We start from the raw sequence: 10,127 nt of genomic DNA on the forward strand, positions 1-10,127 counted from the left end.
CTCTACTTAGAAATTGACCAGGGGCCAGCCCTCCTGACATAAACCGAATCTTTCATAACTTTAAATTATTCACCTAGAGTTACTGGCCTATAGTTCTTTGGTCCACTTAGCCATTCCAGGAGTGGTTTCTCCCATTTAGGGGATAGATGAAGCCATGGGTAACGTTTTCTTTCTCCGTCAATAATGTTTCCTTCTGAACATTCCCAGCTAATTATACTACTCAGTCAGCCAAGCCAAGCTGGCCAAACCTCCCTCAGGAGCCTCTCCAGGAACTGCCCAGAGATGAGAGTATTCACTCCCATAGCCAGAAAGTCGCTCGGGACTCCAGCCCCTCTGGCTCCGGGCATGGAATCCTGCCCTGGCCAGCATGAACTACTCAGAGCCACGCCACCTCCCCAAACTGCTGCACGGGTACCCCTCAGTTGAGAGATCCAATAAAGCGATGCCTCCTGGGACACATGCCACACCTCCACTGTCTTCCAAAGACCAGACAGATGACAGGGTCACAGTGTTGCTTTCCTGAGTGTAAGAGCAGATGGGGAAAAGTTCGACGTGCATCCTGGTCAGAATGAACTGCCTGATTAGGTGAACCTCTGCTGACAGCTATAGGTTGGCGCCTAGTTATCATGGCTACTTGTGCATTCCACCACATTGCACACTTCTTGGGAGCGAGGAGGGACATTATTTTATTTCTCCAGTTACTTCTCAGTGCCTTGAAAGCTTCTTACATAGGAAAGGCCACAGTGCATCCTGGAAGGAATGTCGACTTTAGATTCTGATGAGCTTGGGGGTGGGATTTGGCTTTATCAAAATTTCTTTCCCAGCCCTTTACCTCTATGACCCTCAGCTATCTCATCTATAAAATGAATGCAATTACCCCATGTGTTCCTGGTGAGGACTGGATGAGATTACAGGTTAAACACTCAGCACACTATGTAGTACAGTGACAAAAATGTTGGTTGGACAGAATGAATTCTTGTTACGACAATCTCCCATGCAACTGAAAAGATAGCTTTCAAAGACATGCTTTTGGTGTGTTATGATGCAAAAATTCCAACCAAGGAAATTATCTTTCAAAGAATAGGCTTCACTCTGAATTCCTGACTTATAATTTATTCTTTGTCTTTCCTTATTCTCTTTTCTGGATGTTTTTTTGATGACACTAGTCTAGAATGGTGCCATTTTACAACAGAAACAGAAATAAGAGCCATACTTTAAGAACCTACTGTGAGATGGGTATTCACAGCCATGCAAATAATAAGTATCAGAGCTGAAATCTGAACCCACATCTATCTGTTTCCATAGCATTTTAGTCTACCCACTGAAACATTTGTCTTTCAGATAAATAAATATAGTGGAAAAATACTAAGCTAAATGGCAAGTCTAAGTATTCTGAACGGTATATTTTTACTTCAGTGATTTTTCTCTAGATGGTAATTATGGAGGAATATCAGGAAAACGTGCTAGAAATAAATCTCCAAAATCCACCTTGTCAACTGATCTTCATGTCTTCACAATGGTAGCTTCTCACAATCCATCCAAAAATTGCATACTACTGCATTTTGATACATAATAAGGGCTGTTCCAGAATGAACAAATCTACCTATTATTTGTAGCCAGCACATTCTAAATTGAAATTGTAGCGTTACTCTCTTTCGCACTCCTCTTTGCTACATCGTCACTGCCTTCGGGGTGTTGAAGACTCTTCTGGAATGGTCTCTAACTCCATCCTCTTCTGTAATCACACTTCATGTTCTAGTCATATTGAACTCTTTACAATTCACCCAACTTGTTCTTCCTCAAGATCTTTCCAAATACTTTCTTTTAGGACAAATTCTCTTTGCTTCATATACACTTATTTTCCAGATTGTAATACAGAAAGAAGCCTTCCCTGAGTGCCCATAAGATTAGATATCTTCTTTGTTCTTTGTTAACCTCTTGCTATTAAGCAAGTTCTATCCTGTCCTTATCTGCCTGTCTACACTAGACCACAAGTAGTTTGAAAACAGCAATCCTCTCTTTTGTGGTCACTTTTATATCTTAAGTCCTACCACTGAGTCTAAGCTCAAGAAATGTTTTTTGAATGAATGAATCAGGCAATCAAAAAGAAGGTACACAGACATGAATATAAAAGTGGGTGGGGAAAATTCCTAATGATAGGGGATGTCACGTTACAGAGTCCAGAGTCCTGGTAGGGCTTACCTTGACAGTGTCCCTGTATCATGTCACACATCCACCTTCCAGGGAACTTTTAGACAATTCACATGCCTGTCAACAAGAAACAAAATCAACCAGCACGAAAATGAAATGTATTTATTGAATTAAATTTGAATTGAACAAGCAGAAGGCAACATGTTAAAGTCATAGTGTCTATAGTGAAACAAATAGCTAATTTTATATCTAAACAATAGGCGTAGAGATTATCTAGGAAGACATTCACTCAACAAATATTATTCAGTGCCTGTCCTGTGCCAACAGTGTGCTAGGCAATGAGCTCATAAAGGTGGATAATATTCACTAAATCTCTCTGGGCTTCAGTTTCCTCACTGTAAAATGAGGACTAAAAAAGTATCCCATAAAATTAAGTTAGTTAAATCATATAATTGTGTAGAATAATGGCTGGCACATAGTGAGCACTTGATAAATGTGAGCCAAGGGGAGGTGTTGACGATGATGAAGGTGAGGATGTGAGGATGATGAGTTAACAATGATGATGCCGCCATATGGAACTTGCAGTCTAGTAGGGATGGTCACAGAACTGAATTGTTGTCCAGTGTGAAAAGCACTATAAAAGAGGAACCAAAATGGGAGAGCAGTGTAGGAAAGAGAGGGATCAGCTTTGCCTGGGGCAGGCAAAAGAAGGTGGAACTGATCATAAACACTTTAGAGGAGAAGAGCGAAATCTGATGCTTAAAAAACTAGTAGAAATTTGCTGGCAGTTGAAAACCCTGTCTTACTTAAGGATCTCAATCCAATTTCTAATTCTTTCTGTAATAAGAAGTATCTTTTCCATAAATGAAGATCTTAAGAGCTTGGCAATTTCATTAGGAGAAAGTTTTAAATATAGAGGTACAGAAAATCAGTCCCACTAAAATTTGTGTATTTCAATGTTTCAAAAAAGAATTTTAAAGTATTTCAATAAAATGTTAATCAGGTCAAAGTTGGGATGCATTTTACATTTAAAGTTTCAATAGTTCATCTATCTAAAGGGGATTATATATCTAATTGTTTTCATGGCACCTATCATTATTATCTCCCCACTCCGACAAATGCATTCACTTTTAGGCAAAACATACATGCCAATAAAATTACAGTGTTGGTCAAACTTGGAGGAGAATAAGGAATCCACACTCTGCTATGGAAACCATAGAATATGGCATACTGAGAATATGGCTACTGTCCTAGGCTGGAATTGTAGATCTTCATGGAAAAATTTTTGAAAATACCATTTTAACCACTGGTACTAAATATCAAAGAGATGCCAGTGAAGGAGGGCACCTCACTCCATGCTGCTCCCTCTCTTCCTCCTAGAAGGAATTGATCAAACAGTATTCATCTCCCAGGAATACATTTTTCTGTTCCTGCAGCAAATGACTTGTTCCATACCCAACAGGTAGGGAAAGTGGCTGGACCCAAGCAGGCCTCTCTTTTCCAGGAGCGCAGCTGCCTAACAACTCAGCTTAGGAAGCTCTGTAGGTCTTGAGTAGCCTATAGTATCTTCACCCTTTCACTGGGACCTCCTAAGTATCTAGAGTTTGCTCTATTACCTTCTCTCTTTTTCTTTTTTATGAGGTAAAGCTATTTATAAATGCACAGCAAATAAATTAGCCACAGATTACTATCAATGTCAACAATATATCTTCAGAAGACATAAAAAGGACAGCTGGAGTCCACCATAAACAGGTGAAACTGAGCATGAAAGAGTGCTTCACTACTAAGTTCATAAAAGTCTGAATTGCTATCAGCCCATCCACAGGAGGACAATCAAACTGGCTTTCCAGGGCAAACATAGCAACTCATTGATCAACCCTGTCACTTCAGACAGAATGAGCAAAGGGAAATAGAGCTTTCTCCTTCCACTACGGCTGTAGGAATCCAAGAGGAAGCAGGGAAGGAGAAGGCGCAGAGACTTGGTGTGTAGATGTTAAGACAAGCAGTTAGCCCTAGGAATCCCATGGGGAAAATTTCACACGAACCTGCCTCTGGAAGCTCAACATAATCTATTACTTGTTGCACTATGCAGCACCCCCAAAGCCCATTTCAGGGGCGGCTATGTGATACAATTTCAAGATCATAAGTGTGAGGGCTATATTTCCCAAGCTGAAAATCAAACATTAAAAATATACTTACAGGAAAATTGGAAAACTGGCTTGCACTTAGGATTGTCTCAGGAAAATCTAATACTATGGTTGGCAGACACATGGGAAATCAAATTTTCACATCAAATAGAACATAGTATGTATAAACTGTTTATGGTAGATATTCACTCATTTTATTCATGCACTTATTTAGTTACTCAAATATGTGAGGGGTATGCATGTTATACTTCTTACTATATGCTAAGTCTTCTGCTATGTACTCAGTACTAAAATATGAATACAGCATGGTTTTTGCACTCAAAGAAATCCAGACTTAGGCTTTACACAACATAGAATGAAAGAATTGCAAAATAGAGATGACCGATGTGCTTTGGGATTAGTTCAGAAAGGAAATAAGAGGAAACCCTTGAGACAGAAGGCATTTAGGCTGGGTGCTATGTAGCCTAAGTAGGACTTTGGTAGGTTCAGTAGAAGGCAAAAGCATGGTTCAGAAGAAACAGCTCAAAGGTGGAAACAAGAGTGTGCGTATGTATTCAGATAAGAGGCGAAAGGAAGGTTGGAGTATGCATATGTGGAAGGAGCAATTGAAAACAAAAAGGGAAAAGCAGGGTATGAGTACTGTGATAGTTAGGCTCCTGTGTGAACTTGGCCAGGTAAGGATGCCCAGTTGTTTGGTCAAGCAAGCTCAGGCCAAATTGTTACTGTGAAGATAATTTGTGGACTTAAATCATCCATAAGTTGATTGCATCTGTGGCTAATTACATCTACAATCAACTGAGAACTTTGCTTCAGTGATAACAGACCTCTCATTCAATCAGTTGAAGGCAGTAAAAGGAGAAGTGATGATTTCAGCAGTCAGAGAGAGAACTTTCATCTCCACTATAGGCAGTCATCTTCTCCTGGAGAATTTCTTAGAAACCTTCATCAGAATTCCCAGCTTGCAGCCTACTCTATGGAATTTGCACTCATTGCATCCACACAGTAGTGTGAGACAATTTTATAATCTCATATTTACAGATATTTCCTGTCAATTCTGTATCTCTAGAGGACCCTGACTAATAAAACTTGGTACTACTGGGAGCAGTTCTTGAGTAGTACTGGGATTTCTACATTGATTCTGGGTTCTTGCAATTGGCTCTCTACTCTGATTAGATTTAAAGGCACTAAAGACTCAATTTCCAATCATCAAGATGTCAATGATAGTCCATAAATGAGTTGGTAATAAAGATATGCAAAATATCACCACTGGTGTGGTGATACCAAAAAGTGTCAAATTACAAAATAAAGTATTAGGAAAGTCATGGAACAAAATGGTTCTTCATTATTACTAGTTGAAGGAATAAATGACAGTGTCCCTATTTTAAATGCAAGTGAGAAAAAATGAAATAATCAGAGTGGAGACTGAGAAGGGTCATTCAAGAAGACGAAAAGACAGCTGAGTCACAGAGGATGAAAATGGGAAGCCCCTCGCTGAGTAGGGTCTGTCCAGTAGAACCAAACGTCACTGAGGCTTTCCATGGTCTAATGAGATGGTGCCATGAATGCTGAGGTGGGCACCCAGATCCCTTCCAGATGGACATGCTCGTTCTCCCAGCTTCTGGGAGAGTTGGCTGCTGCTGAATCTCAGCTGGGTCCTTCCTAGGGTTTTCCTCACTCTCTGGAGGCAGCCCAGGTACAATGACCAGCCCAAGTGGGACATAAAGGCTCAGCGACCGTACCTAGAGCAGGAACTCTCTGAAGGGCAACCTCATCTCCAGGGTACCCCGTGGGATCAGCTGAGGTCCTGCCCAGCCTTCGCCCCCTCACAGATGTTACTTCTGAGGGCATTCCCCAGCAAGCTCCCTTCATGCAAATCCCCATGTTAGAGATTGTTTCCTGGAAACCTGACCCAAGGCAGACATGGAGTTTGTTTCAAGAAATTAAATGACAGAAATCCGTCCTATTTGAGACTGCATATCCTTAAGCCCTTTCCTCAACTGAGAGCACACTTCTCCACCTCAGCTGCTTTTTGCATTTCTGCTTCAGAAATTGTACTAGTAGGTGCTGCCACACCATCTGCAGAACAGCCCAGCAAACTTTGGGAGTGTTTGCTACAGTAAGGTCACACTCACAGCTGTTGTGTCACATCCTCCTCATCTTCTTTCATTCTCCCCGCTCCTTATTTTGCAGAGAGCTGTTTAAGGCATAGCCTCCCTCCTTCCTCGTTTCTATTATCCACCTGCTGTTGCAAAGAACTGTCATTATCTTACTTACTCTTTAAAATGGAAGGACTTGCTGCCCACTAATTAAATTTGCAAAAAAATGAAAGGCAATGCAAAACCAAGAAGGACAGGCAAGTAACATAAAGGGACTGGGGAGTTTAGAAATATGGGCAGGAAATGACCAAATGAGCTTCAGCATGGAGACCTGAAAGCTAATACAGCTGGAGTAAAGGAACCTGAAACACAGCTATTTAAGCTTCCAGGGAGAAACCTGGAAAGCAAAGAGGCCAGCAAGAAGAGGAAGGAAATAAGAGAACAGGAAAGTGCTATTAAACAAGTCAACATAAGCTGATGGTGTAGGGAAGCCTAATAGAAAACAGGGTGCATTTCTTGGCTGCATTTTAAGATGCATTGCTACACATGGCGGCCATGTGATGGGCCATATTTAGTTTTTAGGGGCTTGGGTAATGGAGTGAGACAGACAAACGGGGCAGCGGGAAAGCAGGAGACAAAACAATTAATGGGCAGGAGTGATTGAATTACAAGAAAAGGTGATGGGATTGGTGTAGGTAATCTCAATTTGTGCCAAGGGAGTGCAAGATGATGATGGGCATGGGAGCAGCATGTGCTCTGTTGAGGGAAGATCTGCATTGGGGTGCTGCCTGTCAAAACAGGACAAGGCTGGGAGAACAAAAGGTGGTTTTGAAAAGCTGGCAAGTACTTCCAAACGGACAGCAATCATGGCACAGACATCCAAAGGGCGCTGTAAAAAAAGCACCAGCACAGATGTAGACTAGACTCGCCCTTCAGAGGGGGAGTATGCGTCTGGGGCTGGCGTCGTTTTGACAGGGCGGCATCATCGATGCAGGCAGAGTCATCTGAGTCAGGGTAAATGGCTGCACAGTGGAGTGCGTGTACACTAGCCAGTACCCTCATCAATGCCTGGCACCTGGTTCTAGTCACCTTTCTGTGCCAAGGCTTTTTAACCAGGGGTCCACGGAGAAGATTTCAGGGGTCCATGAGCGTAAATTGAAAAAAATCACCTTATCTTTTTTTCTCTGCCCTCCAACTGAAATCTAACATTTCCTCCACTTACAAATGTACATAGTGAATAAATTACAGTAGTATTCATTTCACCTGAGTGTCTTGAAACAAAAAAGTTAAGAACCCCTGCTCTATTCCAAGTGCTGAGTGCAATGTATCTACTTATCGAATGTTTTCAGAATAGATTAATGATGGGATATGGAGAACAGATATCCCGGAGGTGAAGTTTCAGGCTACATTCTGGCACACAACAGGCTCAGCCCTTCTGGGGCTCTTTGGAAACTTTCCCCATAGCGCTTGGATTCAAGAAAGAGATGTGTGCCTCTCTGGCTGTCCTTTCTCAGGGGCAGAAAACCACAGGATGGGGTCAGGCAGACTCCCACGTTTAAGAATTAGGTAGCTTCCTTCTTCCTGAAGTCCAAGTTTGAAACTGAAGAAGTCGACAGGAAGTGTTCATTAATTTATTCAATACATGTTGGGACACAGTCTAGTTTAGCAGTTAAGCGCATGGGCCTTAGAGCCAGATGACCAGATTTCAAATTCTGGCTCTGCTACTTCCTCCTTTGGCAATCTATTTAACTTCCCTCTGCTTCAGCTTCTTCATTTGTAAAATGAGGATAATAATATTTCTTGATGAATGAACTTATTGTGATGATTAGATTAAGTGATCGGTAAATCTTTCATTGGTGTGAGTGAGGGTGTGTGTGTGTGTGTTGAGTATCTGCCATGGCCCACACACTTGTATGCACTGGGGTATGATGGTAAACAAGACAGGCAAGATGTTTTTCCATTCTTCCATGAAGCTTACTCTTAAAGTCTTACATTCTCATTAGGGAGTCAGACTCTAAGAAAGGAAGTAAATAAAGACAATAATCTCAGATGAAGAAGAGTTCCATGAAGAAATAAAACAAAATGATATGCTACAGAATGACTTGGGGAGGGAACAAGATGTTATACAACAATGGCCAGCAAAATGACTCTTTAAGAAAGTCTAATGTGAGACCTGGATGACAAGAAGCTAATCATGTGAGGGCTGGGGCAGAGGGAATACCATGTACCTTAACATAGAACATGTTTGTCATGTTCAAGGAAAACATAGTGGCAAGATCTTGGTGGACCAGAGAGAACAGAGATAGATGATGGATGAGGTCTAGGAGGTAGGCAGGTGCCAGACCACATTGAGATATTTTTAGCCAGGGAATTTATTTTGGATTTTATTTTCATAGAATGGGAAGCCATTGGAGAATGTTGAGAAGAGTAACATAAACTGACCTCTGTGTGGTGAATAGACTATATTATCCAAGAGAAGAAGCAAGGAGACCATTTGGAGGCTACTGACTATTGCAGAATCCACATGAGAGTTTATGCCACTTAGACTGGTATATAACAGTGGAGATGGAAAGGACATGATTGATTTATGTTGTTTTAAAGTGGAACTAGCTAGACTTTCTAATGGGTCGGATGTGGCAGAGTCCAGAATAGAAGAAACTGCTGTAGCTTCTTTGGTGTCCAGCAAAAGGGTTTGAGAACATAAATACTATCAAGAGTGTGGAGCTGGCACCAGCCTTGAGCTTAAAAAGGCAAGGTGAGACTATATTATTATCAGAGCCCAGTGAGGAGAACTGGAGCCATGGAGGTGGGTCAGCAGGCAGAATGTGTAGTCCTAGAAGGACGTGAAACTGTCGCAGGATATGGTTGAAATCACCTTCCAGTCTCTGGCCACTGCCTCCCATGAGCCAAACCCAACTCAAAACCAGGCAGCAAAGGAGATCCTGGGTGATTAATCTGAGCTGTCACCCTCCCAGGGACACAGAGTAGGGCAGGGAGAAGCAGAGAATGAATCTGTGTGTGTAGAGAAGGTGGGGCAAAAGGAAAACAAAAGCACACAAACATATGAAATTGTTAAAGAAAGAAGAAAATATAATACAGAACCAAATGCAGCCTAGAGCAGGTCCCAGCTCAAGTTCTTCATGCAAAGCAGAAGACCCACGGACACAAGCTGACTTCCCGTCTTATAAAAAGGTACTATCTACTCTATTCGCCCCTCCCTCCCAAAACATGGCAACAGGTGGATTGAATAGCCTTACTGCCCCTAAAGAGAAAAACACCTCCTCTTCACTTTAAGAATTTTACTATAGGGAACACCTAGGTCATAGCATGCAAAATAGCACAGGAAGTTATAAAGCGGTTCTAACTCTCATGGCCGTGGGCTCACAGTGCCTGAATCCCTTTGAGACTATAGCTGTATGCCCCAAACAACAGATGCATTTACTTTTATTTTCTCCCATCTCTCTGTTTCCACCTAAAATCAGCCGAATACCCCACCCCTTCCAGTCAAGACAGGGCATAAGTCCTTTCCTTCATGTGCAATTTGAGCAATAGACATCCCATCCCCTCATTGACCACAGGGCTGGAAAAACCAGTGTCAGGCTTCCATCCAAATCCTGAAGGGAGAAAGCGTTCACAGCTCTCTCGGGGTCACTACTCCTGTCCCCTGAACCACCATCATTTCTCAAAGTCACATTTCACCCCTACCCCTGATGCTAAGCAGCTGTTTAAGTTC

The sequence above is a fragment of the Dasypus novemcinctus genome, chromosome 10 (genome assembly GCF_030445035.2).
Source record: "Dasypus novemcinctus isolate mDasNov1 chromosome 10, mDasNov1.1.hap2, whole genome shotgun sequence".
Lineage (NCBI taxonomy): Eukaryota > Metazoa > Chordata > Mammalia > Cingulata > Dasypodidae > Dasypus > Dasypus novemcinctus.